This window comes from Bos javanicus, chromosome 2 (genome assembly GCF_032452875.1).
Source record: "Bos javanicus breed banteng chromosome 2, ARS-OSU_banteng_1.0, whole genome shotgun sequence".
Taxonomy (NCBI): Eukaryota; Metazoa; Chordata; class Mammalia; order Artiodactyla; family Bovidae; genus Bos; species Bos javanicus.
The window spans coordinates 8,784,263-8,807,618 of NC_083869.1; the positions used below are offsets into that span (position 1 = coordinate 8,784,263).

Here is a 23,356-nt window from a genome sequence, read left to right on the forward strand (position 1 = left end):
TACCATTATTCCTATTTTTCACTGATAAGGAAATAGGTACAGAGTGGTTAAAAACTTAACAGTAATCACAAAACAAATAAATGGTCAAGCTAGAATTCAAACTTGGATCTAACTTGAAAGCTTCATTACATTTTATTGCTCCTTTACTTTTTTAGTTCTATGCTTTGATATCAAATCACATGAATTGGATTCATATACCTATATTTTAGGGAATCTAAGATACTTTCTTGATGGCTGTTTCTTAATCTTTTCACAAAGAGTCAACAGAATTTTTCATGCAACCAAGTTGTGTTAGCTCTTTACCTGTTAGGAACTGTAATCTTGCAAGCCACAAATTTTGGTAATATGTGTTCTTATTTTAAAAAGGTTAAATTGTGGTGGTGGCGGGGGATGATGTACATGAGAATTCATGAAATACGTGGTAGTCCTTAAATACATTTAAATTAACTTTGTTAATTTTTACAGAACTAAATAGTTAGAATTTTCATAGAGCTAATTCCTCCTTACCTGTCTGATGTGGTGCTGTTGATGGTAGACCACACTTAAAGCAAGACTGAAATAAACCTATTCTTGGTACAAGGAAACAAGTAGCTGAAAAAAAATGAATAAAGATATAAAGGTGCTTTTTGGACAGTAAATTCACTTGAACTGGAGCCCTTGACCCAAAATATCCCTCCATCCAAATAATTTGTTACTGTATCTACAAAACAAAGTACTGTACTCTTAGGGATAGACATTTAGCTTGAAAATCCTGGGTGATGTGGAATAGAGCTGAGGTTTTCTGAAGTAGTAAACAATCCCTACTATCTCAGAGGCATAAAAACACAAAGATTTGTTTATGTTGTGTCTATCACAGACCCTGCTTGTTGCAGTCACTCAGACTCAAGACAATGGAGTGGCTGTCTTTGCATGTAGTGTTGGGTTCTATTATAAAGAAGGCTGAGCGCCAAAGAATTGATGCTTTTGAACTGTGGTGTTGGAGAAGACTCTTGAGAGTCCCTTGGACAGAAAGGAGATCCAACCAGTCCATCCTAAATGAAATCAGTCCTGAATATTCATTGGAAGGACTGATGCTGAAGCTGAAACTCCAATACTTTGCCACCTGATAGGAAGAAATGACTCATTGGAAAAGACCCTGAAGCTGGGAAGATTGAAGTGGGGAGGAGAAGAGAGGATGAGATGGTTGGATGGCCTCACTGACTCAATGGACATGGGTTTGAGTAAACTCTGGGAGTTGGTGATGGACAGGGAAGCCTGGAGTGCTGCAGTCGGTCGCAAAGAGTCAGACATGACTGAGTGACTGAACTGACTGAACTAATATCAGAGAAAACGGGAAAACTTTAAGAGTTCATGTTTTTGCAAGTAATACTAAGTTCTGGCTTCAGCAAATAAATTTTAATGACTCTTTTGGTCAAAACTGGGCACCATGCTATTTCCAAATATAAGTCAGGAGTACAATTCTACTATGGGCTTGAAAGTTGGGGAGGTGGTGGTAAATGGGCTTATTTGGCTAATAGCAATTATGACTATCATTAGGTCACCAAATTCCCTTCAGAGAAGTGCTCCCATAGCTTATGTCTGAACATCATCAGTGAACCATTTAGTTGTTAACTAAAGACACTTTATAACTCAGGGAAACCTACAAGTGAAAAATGCTGTGAATGAACTGATTAGACATCAATACTATGTCTACTTCAAACAGATGGCAGAAATGTAAACTCTGCTGAAATGGAAGGAAGAAGTTTTAATTATTGAAAGATGTTCTGCATATTATTGACAGAGAAATTTATCCTGTTGACTAATTTTTTTCTAGACAATGATTCATTTGCTGACCAGTGCAGCTTCACTAGTTTTTCTGTAAACAAAATTCATCATCACAAATTGCCTTTTGATTAGTTTAATTAAAATTTCTGCTTCACAGTCACTAAACAAGAGAAACTTAAGGAGTAGGAAAAGGTCAGAAAGTTGCCTTATGATTTAGTTATTCAACAGAGAACAAGATAAAAATTATTTAAATATTGGAAGGTAACTAATTTTTAAAAGCATAATTCCTTTCCTGAAAACTTGTTTTTCCTATAAAATATTTAATAGATCCTCACTTAAAATGTTGTGAGTCTCTTTATCTTTTGAAGCAATACTTTCTTATTCTTCACTCTTAACATAGCTATTGCTTTTATAATTTTATTTATGCTTATCTGTTTTTATCAAAACACTGCTTTTCCCATGTACAATGAAGAGTCAGGGTAGCAATCATCTATGTTTTTATTATCTTACTCATGTATTTACCTGAATCCATTTGGTTCTTAAAAAGAAACCAGTGTCAGTACAAAATTGAAAAGTATTCAAATTGTGCTTACAAAAGAACAATTTTTAAATGCCTAATTTAAGAGGAGTTTCAAGTTCCATTTTCTAAGAATTCACATGTCTAATGTATGAAATATATATATTATATATATAAGTGATTTTAAAGGGTCATATATTTCAGTAAATTCTTTCATTGTTTTTATTAATTGCTTGCCATTATATGGTCTCAATCGTTTAAGGGAAAACTAAAAAGTAAAAATTTGAATAAGATATCATCTTGATAGTTGTAAATTTGAACAGATTACTAATGAGCTTGAAATTATACAATAGAGCTAACTGATAACTTAGAGTTATATTTTCTTCATCCTGATCAAAGCCTAATGTACATTCTGACTTGATATGAAAAATGAGTTTGGTTTCATGCATATCAGTTAATTAAATGAAAATGTAATGTAGTCCTTTTAGACATCAGTAGAAAAAAATGTATGGAGATATTTGTCCTGATTCCATATATCTTATTAGCGATAATAATTTTCACACTGCATTCAACTTCATGAAGAAATTCCTTGAGGACCATCCAGCATTCACTAAATCTCCTGGAGGCCCTTCTAGCTCCTTTGTTTTGCTAAATCTCAAACTTGATGTCCTATGCTTCAGATTTCTGCTATGGTATTTTGATACTTTTGGTATTAAAAAAACTGTGCTAGTTAGCTATTGCTGCACTAAAAAATGGAATGAAACTCAAAAACATCTTATTGTACCACAGTTTTAAGATTCAGAAATTCAAGTAAAGCAAACTTGGAATAGCTTATTTCTGCTCCTTAGTGATTATTAAAAATTTTAAATATGCAAAATAATTTTAAGAAAGTGAAAGGACAATTGAAAGTAAAATGTTTCCATGTCTTTGCTCCATCTGAAAAGTGATAAAAATACCAATTTGTATATTAAGTTGGAATAAATCAGGGATATGATATATAATCTCTAGTATCATCACTCAAAATTATTAAAGAAAGTTTAAAATATCAAAATAGTAGAGGAAGTAATTGAAATCTAGGGTTAATGCCAAATAGATAATGAAGGAGGTAAGATGGAATAGAAATCAAACGGATCAAAGAGCAAAAATACAGTATGATGTTAGATTTAATTTGCCTGCAAAGCAGGAGAAAGGATTTGATCCCTGGGTTGGAAAGATCACATGAAGAAAACAGTGGCAACCCATTCCAGTATTCTTGCCTGGTAAATACTATGGAGAGAGGAGTCTGGTTGGCTATAGTTTATAGGGTTACAGAAGAATAGGACACAAGTTAGTGACTAAACAACACAGCATACTAGTAACTACAATAAATGCAAGTGAACCAGGTATTTCAAATACAAGATCAAAGATTGTTAGATTTTTAAAATTCAGTCATATTTTGATTATAATAGGAGCACCTTAAATACACAGATTTGGGTCATCCCAATGCACCAGCCCCAAGCCATTCTCCCAAATCATCCCACCCTCTCCCTCTCCCACAGAGTCCAAAAAACTATTCTATACATCTGGGTCTCTTTTGCTGTCTCGCATACAGGGTTATCGTTATCATCTTTCTAAATTCCATATATATGCGTTAGTATACTGTATTAGTGTTTTTCTTTCTGGCTTACTTCAATCTGTATAATAGGCTCCAGTTTCATCCACTTCATTAGAACAAATTCAAATGTATTCTTTTTAATGGCTGAGTAATACTCCATTGTGTATATATACCACAGCTTTCTTATCCATTCATCTGCTGATGGACATCTAGGTTGCTTCCATGTCCTGGCTATTATAAACAGTGCTGCGATGAACATTGGGGTACACGTGTCTCTTTTAATTCTGGTTTCCTCAATATGTATGCCCAGCAGTGAGGGGGAGGGAGATGGGAGGAGGGTTCAGGATGGGGAACATGTGTACACCCATGGCGGATTCATGTTGATGTATGGCAAAACCAGTACAATATTGTAAAGTAATTAGCCTCCAATTAAAATAAATAAATTTAAAAAAATAAATTAAAAATAAAAAAGAAGAGATAGAAAAAGTAAATAAATAAAAATAAATACACAGATTTGACTTGCAAAAACTATATGCAGATCAAGAAGCAACAGTTAGAACTAGAACAGTTAGAGGGTTCCCTTTTCTCCACACCCTCTCCAGCATTTATTGCTTGTAGACTTTTGGATCGCAGCCATTCTGACTGGCGTGAAATGGTATAAATAAATAAATAAAAAAGAAAAAAAAGAACTAGAACAGTTAAAATGTGGAACAACAGACTGGTTCAAAATCAAAAAGAAATATTTCAAGGCTGTATATCATCAATCTGCTTATTTAACTTATCTGCAGAGTACATCATGAGAAATGCCGAGCTGGATGAAGCACAAGCTGGAATCAAGATTGCAGGGAGAAATATCAATTACCTTATATATGCAGATGACACCACCCTTATGGCAGAAAGTGAAGAACTAAAGAGCCTCTCGATGAAGGTGAAAGAGGACAGTGAAAAAGTTGGCTTAAAACTCAACATTCAAAAAACCAAGATCATGACATCTGGTCCCATCACTTCCCAGCAAATAAATAGGGAAACAATGGAAACAATGAGAGATTATCTTCTTGGGCTCCAAAATCACTGAAGATGGCAATTGCAGCCATGAAATTAAAAAAATTCTTGCTCCATGGAAGAAAAGCTATGACATAACTAGACAGTGTATTAAAAAGCAGACACATCACTTGGCCAACAAAGGTCCATCTAGTCAAAGCAATGGTTTTTCCAGTAGTCATGTATAGATGTGAGTGGTCAAGTCAAAGTCACTCAGTCATGTCCGACTCTTGCGACCCCATGGTCACAAGGTTCCTCTGTCCATGGGATTCTCCAGGCAAGAATACTGGAGTGGGTTGCCATTTCCTTCTCCAATAGATGTGAGAGTCAGGCCATAAAGAAGACTGAGCACTGAAGAATAAATGCTTTGGAACTGTGGTGTTGGAGAAGACCTTGGACTGCAAGGAGAGCAAACCAGTGAATCCTAAAGGAAATCAACCCTGAATATTCATTGGAAGGACTGATGCTGAAGTTGAAACTCCAATACTTTGGCCATCTGATGCGAAGAGCTGAGTCATTGGAAAAGACCATGATGCTGGGAAAGATTGAAGGCAGGAAGAAAAGGGGACAGACAACAGAGGACAAGATGGTTGGAGGCATCACCAACTCAGTGGACATGAGTTTGAGCCAGCTCCCGGAGATGGTGAAGGACAGGAAAGCCTGATGTGTTGCAGTCCATGGGGGAGCAAAGAGTCAGACAGGATTGAGCAACTGAGCAACAACAACAAATAGACAGATAAAGGAATATTGAAAGTAAAAAGCAATATCAACCAAAAAAAGAAATATAACTACAGTAATATCATATAAAAGTATACTTTAAATTAAAAAAGTAGTAACAAAGAAGGACATGTGATCCTGGCAGGAGGGTAGCAGAAGGGTTTTAAAGTTTCATGTACTTAATAACAATAGTTTTAATTTTACGATGCAGACAAAGTGACACAGTCTATAAGGAGGAGATAAACTGACAATCATATTAGAAAACTTAATACTTTTTAATTTCTGGAATTGAGGGACACAGATGAAATATTTATTTATAGGATATAATATTTGAGTCTAAATTAATCACATTGACTTAATTGGCATATATGGGACATTACACCAAGCAACTGCAGAACACATACTCTTCAAGATCACTGAAACATTTACTCAAATTGACCAAATGCTCTTGAACTCAGAAACAACATAAAACTAGGAAATACTCAAAACATTGTAAATTAAGCTATACACTTGAAATAAAAAGTCATGGATCAAGAAGGAAATCATAACAGAAAACAAAGTATTTTGAAAAGTATTATGGTTAAGATCAAACAGATTAAAACGGAAGGGTCAACACTAATGGAGGATTAAAGGGAATTGTATAACCTTTACTGAATGAGAACAAAAAGAACTGAAAACCAAATCCAATTATCTCTGTGAAAAAAATGAAACCAACACAACATTGTAAAGCAACTATAAACAATAATTTTTTAAGGCATTGTGGCAATTAGTGAAAGCTGAATATGGTGATTTTTAGATAATAGTAATGTATCAATATTAATTTCCTGCTTATGATGTTGTAATATGGTTATGTATGAGAATGTTCTTGTTTTCAGTTAAGTACACCAGGCCTTTGTGTTGTCAATTTAGTCTCAAATAAGGAATAAAGAATCCTTTGTATTGATTGCATGGATAACTTTTCTGTGGGTTTAAGATCTGGTTTTTTTAATTCTAAAATTTACAGGGAAAAATCTGCATTGGTAAGGGGATTTTACTTTTTAATCATTTAAATATTATTGACTTCAAGTTAGACTTCTTTAAAAGGAATCAGAATTTACCTGCATGATCCTTTGTATAATTATAACTGGATCAAATCAGTCAGTGCTTCAGAATCAGCTTTTTGCCAGACATAAATGAAAGAACGGTGTTTACTTTTTAACTGTACTTCCTCTTCTATTACTAAGCATGAAGTTATATTTTTTAATATTTTTTGTCTTTAGCCTTAAGTTCCAAAAATTCATTGCATGTATTAACTATGCTTATAAACTTGTTTTGACATAATAATGTGACTTGATATGATGCAAGAGAAAAATAGAAACAATGCCTGAAAGACTATACTAATTGTACTTAACAAACTGTATTTCTGAAGATTTATGCTTAATTATAATGATTGTTTGTTGGCTTTAAGAATCTACATTTGATATATTGTGATTTCATCAAAGGTGGATTTTATTTTACATACTTTAATTGTTAAAATTGAGAGAAAAGTGAGTGAACTGCACTGTATATTACTAAAATACTTTGATTTTCCTTTTAAGAGCAAGGTGTTGATATTTATCAGATTTTACAGAGAGACCTTTAATTCTTCACAAAGTAAATTACTATAAAATTTCTCCAAATGATATTCTAGCAGTGTATTTATTTTATTATAAACAAGAATTTTGCCCAATCAATAAAATTTGGCATATTCTGTGTGAAATAAGAGTTAATTTTTCACTAGGATAATAATGGTATAAAAATTAAGAAACCTGACAATTGAACTTTGAATGATCAGTTGGATCAGTATTGTCATGGCTGTAATTACTTCCACAAAAATATCATTTCTCCTTTTAATATGCACTTTGGGTGAATGGCATGACTTACAATTATCATGAAATTGTTTTGGTCATCTTAACAATCACTACATACATTTTCTGTTTAAATGAGGAATGAATTTGCATTAATTCATTAAGGATGTTTTTATCAAATGCTTAATTTGTTTCCACATGTGGTACATGGGAATTATTGAGGATGAGAGAGAGATACAGTTAAGACATGAGTATTTTCTTATGACTGTAAAAAAAAATTCTCTTTTCCCTTCAAAAAGCCTGGAACTAAAAGTGATTTAATTTTTTAACTTAATTAAATATCGATTGAGTATCTATTTTCTGCCTTTCTTCATCACTGTATGACATATGAAGATAGACGAAGTGTAGCACTGTAATCCACCAGGCTCCTCTGTCCATGGGATTTCGCAGACAAGAATACTGGAGTGGGTTACCATTTCCTTCTCCAGATCTTCCTAACCCAGGGATCGAACCTGTATCTCGTGCATTGGCAGACAGATACTTTACCACTGAGCCACCAGGGAAGACCATTCAACAGATGCAGCAAAACAAATCATGAAAGTGTTATGCAATGGTACATGGCTTTGTCAAATACTAAAATGATGGTTCCAGAATGAATAAAATTTGAGTATCAGAGAAATTAACCTAATTAAAATTAAGATTGGTAAAAGAGTAACCAGGCAAAGAAGGAAGGACATTTCAGTATGAAGATACATCATGAGAAAAGAGCTCATGTTAGGCATAGACATAAAATGCTTGATAAAAGAGAAGATCGGTGCAGGTGAAGTAAAATATGAGCAGTAAAATAGCCTAGACATAAAGATAGGGATTGATTTTTGTGGGACCACACAGGCCATATGAAGAATATTATTGTTTATTGTAGCTGTTGTTCAGTTGCTAAGTCGTGTCTGACTCTTTGCGACCCATGAACTGCAGCACAACCAGGCTTCCTGTTCTTCACTAACTCCTGGAGTTTGCTCAGACTTATGTCCATTGAGTCAGTGATACCATCCAACTATTTCATCCTCTCTTGTCCCCTTTTCCTCAGAATCAGGGTCTTTTCCAACAAGTCTGGCTCTTCACATCAGGTGGCTGAAGTACTGGAGCTTCAGCTTCAGCATCTGTCCTTCCAATAAATATTCAGGGTTGATTTTATTGTAGAGCAATGGGAAAACCATAAACATTTTTAATGGAGAGATGACATGTAGATTTGTACTTTGAAAAGATTGCCTGCTTTAAAGCAAAGTATTACTAGAAAAAAAGAGAAATATGTAGTAAAATGATAATAAGTTACACAGTACACCACTTATTCTTATTTTATAACATGAAACGATTTAAAACAGAACCATTTCTTCTGGTTAATTGCTCGTTCTTTGGTTCTCTTTCCCCTTCTTTTGCTTCTCTCCAAAAAGTTTCCAGGTATAAGCATTCCCACTACCTTTGAGTTACCCGTGGTCTCTGCGACAGAATGGTTTTTCTCACAATTTCCTGACCAAGTATCTATTGTGTTGTAGATGGTTCTATTATGTTATAAACCACTCATCCAATTCTGGCTAGACTGCACAGAATCTTAGTGGCTCTTTTTTTTTTTTTTTTTTTAATTACAGCATTCTTTAGATTCTCAGATATTCCCAGCGTCTCCATATTCCATCCCTCAACAACCGTCCATCCCATGGCCATCCCACCATTGGTACCTAGGAAATGATCCTCTACAAAACTGTATAACCCATAAGAGGTCATTATGTCACCTATGTCCTCTGTAGCCACTGCTACACATGTCTGTATTATTGTAAAATATGGCAAAAGACCAAATGGAACCTTTCATGGATTTCATCCAGGGAATTGAGCCATTAGTTCTAATGTGCTCGTTTCCTCTTATCCTTCTGGAAGTTTCTACTGAATCCCAAGAAATATTATCATATTCATCCACCAAAACCACAAATATGTACACATTGAGTTTTCTCACATAGAGATCCAGAAGTAAGGACATTCATGACGTTAATGTTGAACTCTGTGCCCTTGACCTCTCTTGAGGATAGGATTTCTCCCAAATACTCCCATGATATTCTAAGTTCTCTTTATCTCTTGCTAATAGTGAAACAGATATTCAATGGTACTACTCCAGGCCCATAATTTGTTGATAGCAAGAAAACAAAACCACTTTATTCATGTCCAACTCTTTGTGACTCTGTGGACCATAGCCCACTAGACTCCTTTATCCATTGGATTTTCCAGGCAAGAATGCTGGAGTGGGTTGCCATGCCCTCCTCCAGGGCACCTTCCTTACCCAGAGATCAAACCCATGTCTCTTATGTCTCCTGAATGGCAGGTGGGTTCTTTACCACTAATGTTACCTGGAAAGCCCAAAAGATAATATATACAGACAATCCTTCCAACTTCACACTATTATACGGCTTCCCTTGTGGCTCAGCCAGTAAAGAATCCAACTGCAATGTGGGAGACCTGAGTTCAGTCCCTAGGTTGGGAAGATCCCCTGGGGAAGGGAAAGGCTACCCACTCCAGTATTCTGGCCTGGAGAATTCCATGGACTGTATAGTCCATGGAGTTGCAAAGAGTCTGACACGACTGGGCAACTTTCACTTTCACTTCCAGCTTCACACTGCTAGGGAATTTTAAAAAAAGCCTCCAAAACATTTTTTTTCATTGATTATAAAAGCTAAGCATTGATTTTTTTTCCCCATTCTTCTCATTTCCTACCACAATTTTAATTCTCTCTTCTCATTCTGTTTCTATCACATAGTATATATCAGTGTGTGTTAGTTGCTCAGTTGTGTCCCACTCTTTGCAACTTCATGGACTGTAGTCTGCCAGGCTCTTCTGTCCATGGAATTCTTTAGGCAAGATTACTGGAGTGGATAACGATTCCCTTCTCCCTGGGATCTTCCTGACCCAAGGATTGAACCTGGGTCTCATTACAGGCTGATTCTTTACCATCTGAGCCATGAGAGAAGCTTCCATATATTGGACATTGGTTAACCAAAAAGTTGTCAAATACAGGGGGAAGGACATAAAAAATAGTATATTTCAGATTAGATTTTATAATTACATGGGGAAAAAAACAGTGAAATGAGGTGTCTATTACAGTGATCTAGGATTAAAAATCGTAAAAATGTTGGTGATAGAACTGGTAAAAAGTGAGTGAATTTGAGACAAATCTGGCCCAACACCTATTTAGGTAAATAAACTTGTAACATTCATTCATTCATGTACTCTTTATGACTACTTTGCATTGTAAAAGCAAAATTCAGTTGATGTGATGGAGACCACACAATCAACAAAGCCTAAAATATTCACTGCCTTCTCCTTCATAGAAAATTGTTGCCAATTCCTAATTGACAGCACAAGTACAAATTCAATGTACTATTTATGCTGATTTTATTAAATGTATCAACAAGAAGATTTTTAACCTTTGTAAGCAGTGGCTTTGATCTTATCTGTTTTTGTTGTTGTTGTTTTTAAGATTTATTTATTTTTGGTTGCTTGCACTGGGTCTTCGTTGCACAGGAGCTTTCTCTACTCAATTAGAGAGTAACCCCAGTAGTGAGAAGGGGCTACTCTTTGTTGTGGTACACCAGCGGCTTCTTGGGAGAAGGCACTAGCACCCCGCTCCAGTACTCTTGCCTGGAAAATCCCATGGACGGAGGAGTCTGGTCGGCTGCAGTCATGGGGTTGTGAAGAGTCAGACACGATTGAGCGACTTCACTTTCACTTTTCACTTTCCTGCATTGGAGAAGGAAATGGCAACCCACTCCAGTGTTCTTGCCTGGAGAATCCCAGGGACGGGGGAGCCTGGTGGGCTGCCGTCTATGGGGTCGCACAGAGTCGGACACGACTGAAGCGACTTGGCAGCAAGCAGCAGCAGCGGCTTCTCATTGTGGTGGCTTTTCTTGTTGTGGTCACGTGCTCTAGGGCATGTGGGCTTCAGTAGTTTGGCACACAGGCTCAGCAGCTGCAGCTCATGAACCTAAGGGCATGAGCTCCGTAGTTGTGGTGCAAGGGCTTAGTTGCTTCACGGCGTGTGAACCTTCCAAGTCCCCTTCACTGACAGGCAGATTCTTACCCACTGCTCCACCAAGGAAGCCTCTGATCTTACCAGTTTTTAACCTCATGTTCTAGAGGCAGAATTTATGTAAATATTTTTAAACTTCATATGGAAAGGAGCTTTTAAAGACAGCATATACATTCATTTTTTTAAATTAAGTGAATTATTCTAATAATAATGTAATTATTCTGTTTTTTAATTACTTTTACCAACTCATTCATAAAAAAATTTAACATATATAAAAATATAGAGAAAATAACATAGTAATCTTTCATCTGCATGTGTATCCTAGTTTGAATAATAAATTCATGACACTGTTTTATATCTCCGCATTCCTTTATTCAACTGTGGAAAGCTCTTAGAGAGATGAGAATACCAGACCATCTTACCTGTCTCCAGAGAAACCTGTATGCAGGTCAAGAAGCAATAGTTAGAACCCTATATGGAACAACTGATTGGTTCAAGATAGAGAAGGGAGTATGACAGGGCTGTCTGTCATCAGCATTTGTTCAACCTTTACACTGAGCACATCATGAGAAATACTAGGCTGGATGAGCTACAAGCTGGAATCAAGATAGGTGTGAGAAACATCAACAACCTCAGATATCCAGGTGATACTGCTCTAATGGCAGAAAGCAAAGAGGAACTAAAGAGCCTCTTGATGAGGGTGAAAGAGGAAAGTGAAAGACCAGGCTGAAGACTAAATATTTTTTAAAAATAAAATAAAAACTAAGATTATTGCATCTGGCCCCATTACCACATGGCAAATAGAAGGGGGAAAAGTGGAAGAGGTGACAGATTTATTCCTCTTGGGCTCCAGAATCACTGCAGACAGTTTCTACAGCCATGAAATCAGAAGACGATTGCTTCTTGGCAGGAAAGTGTCTAGGTTTGTAAAAACCTAGACAGTACATTGAAAAGCAGAAACATTACTCTGCAGACAAAGGTCCATATATTCAAGACTATAGTCTTCCCAGTGCTCACATACAGTTGTGAGAGCTGTACCATAAGGAAGGCAGAACACCAAAGAATTGACGCCTTCGAACTATGGTGCTGGAGAAGACTCCTGAAAGTTCCTTGGACAGCAAGGAGATCAAACCAGTCAATCTTAAGGGAGGTCAAGCCTGAATATTCACTGGAAAGACTGGTGCTGAAGCTGAATCTCCAGTATTTTGGTCATCTAATGCAAATAGACCAAAGATCTATCGGATCTTTGAGATCACTGGAAAAGTCCCTGATGCTGGGAAAGATTGAGGGCAGAAGGAGAAGAGGGTGTCAAAGGATGAGATGGCTGGATAGCATCACTATGCAATGAACATGCACTTGGGCAGACTCCAGGAGATGGTAAGGGACAGGGAGGCCTGGTGTGCTGCAGTCCATGGGGTCTCAAAGAATTGGACAAGACTGGGTGACTCAACAAACAAACAAACAAATTCCTTTATCCCTGTCTATTTTGAAATGAATTCAAGATATTTGGGCTTCTCAGGTGGTGCTAGTAGTAAAGAATCTGTCTACCAATGCAGGAGACAAAAGAGACTCAGGTTTGATCCCTGGGTCAAAAAGGTCCCCTGGAGGAGGACATGGCAACTCACTCTATTATTCTTGCCTGGAGAATCCCACAAACAAAGGAACCTGGAGGGCTATAGTCCATGGGGTTGCAAAGAGTTGGACATGACTGAAGCAACTTAGCATGCACATGCAAGGTATTTATATCTTTTGTCTGCAAATATTTCAGTTTATATATCTAAAATATAAGTACTCTTTTTTAATATAACCACAAAACATTTATCACACCAAAAAGTGACAGTATTCTTTAATAAGACTTTTTTTTTAATAATTTTAAAGTATATTTCAGTGACCATACCTTAAAGTCTTTATTTTGCAGTTTGCTAATGTGATTTGGGTTTCCCTGGTGGCTTGGTAATAAAGAATCTGCCTGCCAACGCAAGAGACACCAGTTCAATCCCTGAGTCAGGAAGATTCCTTGGAGAAGGAAATGATAATGCACTGAAGTATTCTTGCCTGGGAAAACCCATGGGCAGAGAAGCCTGGTAGGCTACAATCCCTGGAGTCACAAAAGAGTTGGACGTGACTTAGCGACTAAACAACAGCAGTGTGACTCTTAGGTCTTCAGATTTATAGTTTCTATCTTTATTTTTTCCATATAGTTTATTTATTGAATTAATTAGGTCATTTGTACGGTAGAGATTCCTATATTCTGGATTTTGCTGGTTGAACTTTTGTGGTGTCATTTAATGTTTCTTTAACTCCAGTATTTCCCATAAGTTCACAAACTAGATTTAGAATCAGGTTTATATTTTGGCAGGAGTATTTGTATATGGTGTTATGTAAGTACATGATAATGACTTGTGTCTTCTCTTTTATATCAACATGCATTGATTATTATTGCCTCAATCCATCACTTTCATTATGGTTGTAAAATTGTGTTAGCTTAATTCTATTAATCTCTACTTCTATTAGCTAAAATATTTTTATAAAAAGGAATATTCTCTAATCAAATATTTATTTACACTAAAGCATATTGGAAGAGCAGTATAACAACTGGTTCTTTCAAAATAATGAGGTAGTTTCCTAGTATTTTGTGTAAGTGATCATCGAGAATAGTTTTATTATTACAAAGTCATGGATGGAAATGTATTTGATGTGTTTCAGTCCATTACAGTTATTAGTCTTAAAATGTTCAAACTGTCCCAAATTTGGCCACAGGGAGCTTGTTAAAGTTGGCTCCAGGTGTCCTTTTAAAGACTCAGTAATCATTTATAACTTCCTCATGATTCCATTGGACATGAATAGCTCAGTTTGTACATATCCTGTTGCAGATCTGGAATTAGCTATTTGTCCAAGGAGGTCTGTATCCTTTTAGTGAGAAATGGTAGTTAGCACTTCGTGTTACTAGGAATGCTCATTGGTTATTGGGTTGGTCATTATTTTTAAGATTTTTTTAAAAAAACATAACTAGGACACATTTTGTTTTAAGATAACAATGTTGATGCTTCCAGTTCAATATCAGAATTATTCTTACTTAATCTCATTGATCTTACCTCCATATCTTCACCTATCAATGTTAAAAATACTTGTTCTCAGTGACCCCAACATAGTCATTTATTTTACCCTGTGTAAGAAATACACAATAGTCTCAGAATAATAAAACCAACAGAATCTACAACAATGTTATTACTGACTACTGTTTTTAGTATACCTAGACATTTCCTTTAGGTCAACTCTACTTCTAACAATTACTCAATATATTTTAGCAACTACTTTAGTAAACTGTTTGCTAACTTTAGTAGATTTCCACTGAAGTTGTCCATAGTTCTGGAAATCTCTATAATATTTTGAAGTTAAGTAAAATAAACACGGGGTGCTTCCTTGGTAGCTTAGTGGTAAAGAATCCTCCTGCCAGTGCAGGAGGCACTGATTTGGTCCCTGGGTCGGGAAGATCCCTGGAGCAGGAAATTGCAACCCAATGCAGTATTCTTGCCTGGGAAATCCTATGGACAGAGGAGCCTGGCAGGCTAGTCTATGGGAATGCAAAAGAGTCAAACATGATTTAGCAACTGAACAACAACAAAATAAACACAAAATCACTTGATAAGATATCTTGAGAAATGTCATAATTCTGCGTCTTGTTTTAGAAATCTTTTATTATACCTCTACAAGAATTTCAAATCTCTTTCCAATCATCTCTATGTCCTCTGCACAATCCCCCTCTAGAAAATTTCTTTAGATCATAATCAGCCTAAGAATCTATCAAGAGGAAAATAAGCATCATACCCTTTATTTAAGCACTGTTCTTTCAAAAGAAAAACTAGTGCATTTTTTTCCCCAAACAGTACTTGAAGTGTATTATTGAATGCTACCTTTAGGAAAACAAAAATCCATACACATATAGTAAAGCATATAAAGATATATACATATTAAATAGGATTTACTCTTTTCTCTATGGATTATCATGTTTAAATCATTAAAATGTACTTTGTTTCTTTTAATATTCCTCTATCATTCCCTTTTCAGTACTATCTTATCTTCTTTATTGTTAGACACACTGAAATGTACAACATGCAATATTAATGTGGCAAATTTCATGTTTTCTTAAGTCTGGATTTGGAAATATGATGAAAGCTTAATGTTCACTTGAATGTGGATTTGGAGATATCACACTTAAAAATTTGATGTATCATGAGTATTTCCTCTTGAGGGCTTTGAAAATATGTCTTTACTGATTGTTATGTACAATCCATAGTCAGCTGCAAGCTACTCATGACTGTATAGCTAAGTATAAATGATTTGACTGTGAGTCAACTCCTTATGCATATAGAAAAATGCCTTGTATAACAGTTATATTTCAAGAGGAATTCAATTATAGCTTTTTTCAAAATCAAGGAAAGATATTCTGAGTATGCCAAGTTATTTGCAATAACAGCCTCTCAGCATCATATTAATATAGATGATAAATACAGTTTTTATACAAAATCTGAATGTTATGAATTGTAAATGTGTAAGGTTTCTTTATTGTAACATTATTTATAGAAAGTATTCCACCTAAAGTAGTTTACACTCATAATCACTGATTAAATACACTTCTGATTTTAGTGAATGCTCAGACCACTCTATAAATGACATTGAATTTTTTATTTAAATTATAAAGAATCTTTGTTACAAGAAAATTAAGTAGCAAAACCAAGATTATAGATAGACATTTGTGGTGGAGAGAATACCAACTTTCATCTAATGATAGCCATATAGTTCATTTTATTTATGCTACATTTATTTATACTAAATTACAAAACTAGATTTTTAGGTTGAATTTGGGCAAGTAAAACATCTAGGATTGAATGACAACCAAAGCATTTATGATTATTTTTCTTCTCTCAATGTTTTTATCTTGGATCTTCAGATTTGGTCTTCCACCATTCTTGACCTTATGTTTACCCATTATGTGTATGAAGTTCTATTTGAAACAAGGGAGGCGTTATTTTGTTTAGTTTCATTTATAATGGAGGACTGGAATTTTTGAAAAATGACTGAGTATTAAGTTTCTTTAAAATTTATAAACTTCAATATGCCAGACAGCACTTAAAGCCAACCAACAATATCTTCCAAGTCCCTGTGTTCTTGTTCAGTACTTCTCGTCTCACACCAGTGTTTATTCAGGTGGCACCAAGTTATAAAGAATCTTAAGGAAGGCTCTCAAGGAGAGATCATGACAAATACAGAGCCTAGAGCATATACACTGAAGTGTCAGTAGATAAAAGGTTCTACTCCTTGTCAGGTAGAGAGTCATAAATAAATGCCCATTGTTTGTATATAACCCTCAAGTTTCTTTCAGCAGCTGATTATCAAATCACTGAAATTGAATTCTTTAATGATAACTTGGTAGCTCCAGAATTTTTCCTTCCTTGAGAAAGAAATGGCAACACACTCCAGTATTCTTGCCTGGAAAATCCCATGGACAGAGGAGCCTGGCAGGCTATAGTCCATGGGGTCACAAGAGTTGGATACAACTTGGTGACTAAACCACCACCTCCACCAGAATTGTTATCAGGTAAAAGCGATGACAAGTTCTTTAGTCTGTGAATCAACAGGGATCTATTGGTCAGAACTGATTTAACACAGTAATATCCAATAAATACACTGTTGAATTATAGTTAATTTTATCCAATAGCAATAAGAAAGAGGAGAAAGATGAAAAGGAGAAGATGGACAAGGAGGAAAGGGAAGGAAAAGTAAGTGCAGTTATTCCTCACCCAAACACTTTACCAGAGTATACAAGAAAAAAGGGGATGCATATATTGCCATTCAGGATTCTGCTTGTCTGTGAAAATGAGTAGACTTCCTTTATTCAGCCTGCAAGTGTTATCAGGAAGGAGCTAGTCTGGGTTTCTCTTTTGGAGGAATCAGATGGAAGTCCAATCCACAGCCCTCAGTTTGTAACCTACCTGCAAAGTTAAAAAAAAATGCCTTCTCTTTTAGAAGATGCTTGGGCTTGTTTGCGTGCTATGCAATTCAGACTATTTGGGTTTTGCAATGGCTAAACCCAATATATCACTCCAGTACTCTTGCCTGGAAAATCCCATGGATGGAGGAGCCTGGTGGGCTGCAGTCCATGGGGTCGCTAAGAGTTGGACACAACTGAGCAACTTCACTTTCACTTTTCACTTTCATGCATTGGAGAAGGAAATGGCAACCCACTCCAGTGTTCTTGCCTGGAGAATCCCAGGGACTGGGGAGCCTGGTAGGCTTCCGTCTATGCGGTCACACAGAGTCAGACATGACTGAAGTGACGTAGCAATAGCAGCAAACCCAATATATATATAATTTAATAGACAATTAAATATAATATATATGGAATATATGGAACACAATATAATAATTCCAGTATAATATATATGGAATTTTTAGGAGAAATAAATTTGGCATTGAAATATAGTAGGATTCAATTTTTTAATGGAATTTCCTGCATTGTTATTTATAATTTCAAAAACTCTCATTCTTACAATCTTAGTTTTACTCATACTTACTTGCTTTCAATTTCCATTTCCTATTCTATTTCTTTAAAAAGTGCTTCATATGCTTTGAGTATGCAACAGTCAAAATATCAATTAGGAAGCCATAATTTATATGCTTTGTAGTAAGTTTTTAAGAATAGTTAACAAAATTATAAAGATATTTGCCTTTAAAAGTTTTGTTTTACTAAAAATTTGAAAATAAGAATAGCCTGAGAAATGTAGGAAAATATGAAAATTTCTAAAAGGTAATTTATAGTTTTTAAGAATGACATGAAATAAGGCTAAACAGTTTTCTAATTCTCATTCCCTTTGAAAACCTCAATAAGAGCCCTTTACAATTAATATGCATCTCTAAATTTGATGAATGAATTTTAAATAATATAATTTTAAAAGGAATTTGATTGCTTTGATATTTTTAATCAAACTATAAAAGTTTTAACTAGTAGAGAGAAAATGATTTTAAAGGAAATTAATCATTTATAGATAGATATTAAGCATGTTTTTAACTAATTGCTCAATACTTACCTTATTTCTCTTATTTTAATCTACTTAAGTATGTTAGCAATAATTTAAACATTTCTCCTTTTTCTGAATAAATTTATATTAATTTACTCCCCAAATTATTTTTAGATACTCATATACATATTTTGGAGAAGGCAATGGCAACCCATTCCAGTACTCTTGCCTGGAAAATCCCAGGCAAGGACAGAGGAGCCTGGTGGGCTGCAGTCCATGGGGTCACTAAGAGTCGGACATAACTGAGCGACTTCACTTTCACTTTTCCCTTTCATGCACTGGAGAAGGAAATGGCAACCCACTCCAGTGTTCTTGCCCGGAGGGTCCCAGGGACGGGGGAGCTTGGTGGGCTGCTGTCTATGGGGTCACACAGAGTTGGACACAACTGAAGCGATTTAGCAGCAGCATATACATATTTTGATCAATTTAAATTTAGTGTATTTTGAGACTATGAAAACAATTTTAAGGTTTATTTATATGGATGATGATGCATACAAGTTGACATCAGATCAGATCAGATCAGATCAGATCAGTCGTGTCCGACTTTTTGCAACCCCATGAATTGCAGCACTCCAGGCCTCCCTGTCCATCACCAACTCCTGGAGTTCACCCAGACTCACGTCCATCAAGTCCGTGATGCCATCCAGCCATCTCATCAATGCAAAGAAATAGAGGAAAACAACAGAATGGGAAAGACTACGGATCTCTTCAAGAAAATCAGAGATACCAAAGGAACATTTCATGCAAAGATGAGCTCGATAAAGGACAGAAATGGTATGGGCCTAACAGAAGCAGAAGATATTAAGAAGAGATGGCAAGAATACACAGAAGAACTGTACAAAAAAGATCTTCATGACCCAGTTAATCACGATGGTGTGATCACTGACCTAGAGCCAGACATCCTGGAATGTGAAGTCAAGTGGGCCTTAGAAAGCATCACTATGAACAAAGCTAGTAGAGGTGATGGAATTCCAGTGGAGCTATTCCAAATCCTAAAAGATGATGCTGTGAAAGTGCTGCACTCAATATGCCAGCAACTTTGGAAAACTCAGCAGTGGCCACAGGACTGGAAAAGGTCAGTTTTCATTCCAATCCCAAAGAAAGGCAATGCCAAAGAATACTCAAACTACCGCACAATTGCACTCATCTCACACGCTAGTAAAGTAATGCTCAAAATTATCCAAGCCAGGCTTCAGCAATATGTGAACCATGAACTTCCTGATGTTCAAGCTGGTTTTAGAAAAGGCAGAGGAACCAGAGATCAAATTGCCAACATCCTCTGGATCATGGAAAAAGCAAGAGAGTTCCAGAAAAACATCTATTTCTGCTTTATTGACTATGCCAAAGCCTTTGACTGTGTGGATCACAATAAACTGTGGAAAATTCTGAAAGAGATGGGAATACCAGACCATCTGATCTGCCTCTTGAGCAATTTGTATGCAGGTCAGGAAGCAAGAGTTAGAACTGGACATGGAACAACAGACTGGTTCCAAATAGGAAAAGGAGTTCGTCAAGGCTGTATATTGTCACCCTGTTTATTTAACTTATATGCAGAGTACATCATGAGAAACGCTGGACTGGAAGAAACACAAACTGGAATCAAGATTGCTGGGAGAAATATCAATAACCTCAGATATGCAGATGACACCACCCTTATGGCAGAAAGTGAAGAGGAACTCAAAAGCCTCTTGATGAAAGTGAAAGTGGAGAGTGAAAAAGTTGGCTTAAAGCTCAACATTCAGAAAACGAAGATCATGGCATCCGGTCCCACCACTTCATGGGAAATAGATGGGGAAACAGTGGAAACAGTGTCAGACTTTATTTTTCTAGGCTCCAAAATCACTGCAGATGGTGACTGCAGCCATGAAACTAAAAGACGCTTACTCCTTGGAAGAAAAGTTATGACCAATGTAGATAGCATATTCAAAAGCAGAGACATTACTTTGCTAACAAAGGTTCATCTAGTCAAGGCTATGGTTTTTCCTGTGGTCATGTATGGATGTGAGAGTTGGACTGTGAAGAAAGCTGAGTGCCAAAGAATTGATGCCTTTGAACTGTGGTGTTGGAGAAGACTCTTGAGAGTCCCTTGAACTGCAAGGAGATCCAACCAGTCCATTCTGAAGGAGATCAGCCCTGGGATTTCTTTGGAAGGAATGATGCTAAAGCTGAAACTCCAGTACTTTGGCCACCTCATGCAAAGAGTTGACTCATTGGAAAAGACTCTGATGCTGGAACGGATTGAGGGCAGGAGGAGAAGGGGACGACAGAGGATGAGATGGCTGGATGGCATCACTGACTCAATGGACGACATAGACTTATTTAAATTAAATATAAATCACAAATAGAATAAAGGTAAATTCAGCAGATTTTAACCAATTTTACAGCACTAAATATATTCCCTATCAAACTCATTAACAGACCAAACAGTTATTAGAGCTTTTAGATAAAGTTTTGTGAAATCTCTTTTTTTGTAGTGGCAATTCAAAGGTACAGACTTTTAGACTGAGGTTTTAAACATATCCTGAATGTATTCACTATCAGAGTTATTTTAGTAGGAGTCATCAGTACAACTGGCTCTTCCAGTTATAAGGTTATATGATCTAAAGTTCCAAATTAGCATAGTTCTGCAATCAGGAATCTGTAGCTTCTGGTTTCCACTATTAATATAAATGTCTTGGCATGCCAACGATGATTAATTCTGACACCTGTAAAAAGTTATGGGTTGCACAGTAGTGGAGCAAGTCTTTTGCTTAGTTTTGTTTTTCTATTTCTTTTCATTTTATGAGAAATGTAGTTCTGTTCTTCAGAGGATACACTCTAATAAAGTTCATCTGGTAAAAGTTAGGATTTCAAGATTAGGTGGATCTACACATCTAACAAAGCAACAATAAAAGGGTCCAAATGGGTAGGAATTTTGAAACCGCCAGGTGGCATTTCGGCTCCGAAGGGCTGTGGTGTTTTATGTCTCAGTACATAAATAATTCAACAAGAGACAAAGTGATAGGTAAGAAATGACTTGCTAGGATAGGATGCTTGTGAGACAAGCAGGCAAGTGAGCTTTGGGCTGCCGTGAGTACTTAGTAGGTTATATTTTAATAATCAAAGGAAAAAGAAGTGGAGAAGACCACCTTTTTCCTCTTTCTACCATCATTAACTCCTCTTACATATTGGGCAAGGAAGTTTTTGACCATATATGGTGCACCCAGGACTGTCATGGCACAATGGAAAAATTATCTCAGGTCTCAGTCAGTGAGGGTCTTTCACTTTGAAATTTCCCCTTGATCTCAGAGAGGCATCTGTGAGCAGTGACTTGAAACAAGATCTTAGTTCCCCACCCAAGAATTGAACCTCAGTAGCCTGGATGAAGACTAGGAGTCTTAGCTGTTAGTCCACCAAGGGCTAGAGGCTAGAAGCAAAATTCCCTTGGCCCTTGCCCACGTTGAAAAATGTATTTTTAAAGAAGGCAAAAACTGTAAAAATAGGTGAAAAGTGAAAATGAAAGTCGTTCAGTCATGACTGACTCTTTGTGACCCCATGGATTGTATAGTCCATGGAATTCTCCAGGCCAGAATATTCCAGTTCCCTTCTCCAGGCGATCACAGAGTTTATTATTAGAGACACAGTCCAACAAGTGGGAGACCACACAGAGAAACTGTTTAGTTAAGACAGAAACAAGACAGAGATACACACCCAGATATAAAAGGTGTGAGTGTCCTCAGTAATGAGGAGGAGTGCAATAAAAGAGGTGGTTAAATTCATTTGTATAGGGAAGGTCTTCCAGATCTTTGTGTAGCTTTAGCTGATTATCTGGTTTCTTTTTCCACACTTGATCTGCCCTGGAGTCTTCCGCAACACGCCTACACGACTCTTTTTCAAGATGGATTCCAGCCCAGAGGCTATGGGGGGCCTTGCAATCACTTATTCTAGGGTGGTGCTGCATTCTTTTTGACCCCCAAGGAGCCTTTCTGCACATATGCAGTTTCTATCTTGCGCCAAGGATGGAAAAAATATGTGAACTTTTGATCTTTTACTCAAACAGGGTTTAGCCCCTCTCTCTCCCTGCCATAACTGTTATCTTACAGTGTCCACAGGAGGAAAGTCCAGATTACTGTTCCTTTTGTTATTTCCATCTCAAAGTGCACACAGGAGGCTGGTGGTAAATATCTAGCCTAAAGCCCATCTGCCTCCTTAGAAATATGAACAGGAGGCTAGTTGTAAATGCCTAGTCTGGAGCCCATCTATCTCCTGCCTCAACCTCTCTATACATTATTGTTTTTTTGTGTGTGCAGAGAGCATATCTTAGGGATATTAACTTGCTGACATCACTGGGAAGGTTGTAGGCTTTATTTTTCCACTAGTGTTTTATTATCTTGAGGCATAACTCTTGTCTCCATTGAATGGCTTTATTACTAAGCAAGTTAGCTTAGCTTTGTTGTCAGTCTGGCTTTGATACTAAGCGACTTGATTTGCTTTCTGAGTCAAGCAAGCTCACACATCCTTTCAGGAGTTTTCCATTACTTTCTTGAGTGATCATTAACTTACTGTGGTCTCCCAAAGCCCCCTAAAGTTTACTCTTTATCTGCAATCCCCTAGTGGGATTTCTGAACTACCTATTTGACTATCCTACTCTATCCCAATCAATTTGGTGTGAAGAAAGTCCTGTAATATATGCTAGATGTATGCTTCATATACAGAGAGCAATTACAGCAAATGTAAACCATCATCAGACAATAGAGAGAAGAAATGCAC

The 23,356-nt window shown here is 36.5% G+C and overlaps 1 long non-coding RNA gene across 2 annotated transcripts in view; it reads right to left on the reverse strand.

The window, feature by feature from the left end:
• LOC133257421 (uncharacterized) overlaps positions 1–23,356 on the reverse strand; it is a 42,656-nt gene that overhangs the window by 13,150 nt on the left and 6,150 nt on the right. Inside the window, exons 3-4 of one of the 2 annotated variants that reach the window (XR_009739552.1) lie at positions 14,624–14,694; positions 508–591 (exon numbers count right to left, since the gene is read on the reverse strand). This is a non-coding gene — a long non-coding RNA (uncharacterized LOC133257421). The remainder of the gene's footprint in view (positions 1–507; positions 592–14,623; positions 14,695–23,356) is intronic. The other variant, XR_009739547.1, reaches the window with a different exon arrangement.